Raw genomic sequence first — 228 nt, 5'->3', positions numbered from 1 at the left:
CCGCGGGGGGGGCGGGGGGCCCCCCGGGGCCCTGCTGGGGGGCCCCCGGAGATGGAGAAATTCGAGTTAATTGGAAAACCCTCAGACAAAAGCAGCGCTTCACTCGACTCCAGGAAATGCAAGGGTACAAAAAGGGTTTTAAAGCTTGAACTTGGGCATCCAGGTTTTCTTCTTGACGGCCCAGGGGGCCCCCCGAGGGGCCCCCTGGGGGCCCCCCGGGGGGCCCCC

Source organism: Eimeria tenella, genomic scaffold (assembly GCF_000499545.2).
Source record: "Eimeria tenella Houghton genomic scaffold, Eth_scaff3281, whole genome shotgun sequence".
Lineage (NCBI taxonomy): Eukaryota > Apicomplexa > Conoidasida > Eucoccidiorida > Eimeriidae > Eimeria > Eimeria tenella.
This window is presented reverse-complemented; position numbering follows the sequence as displayed.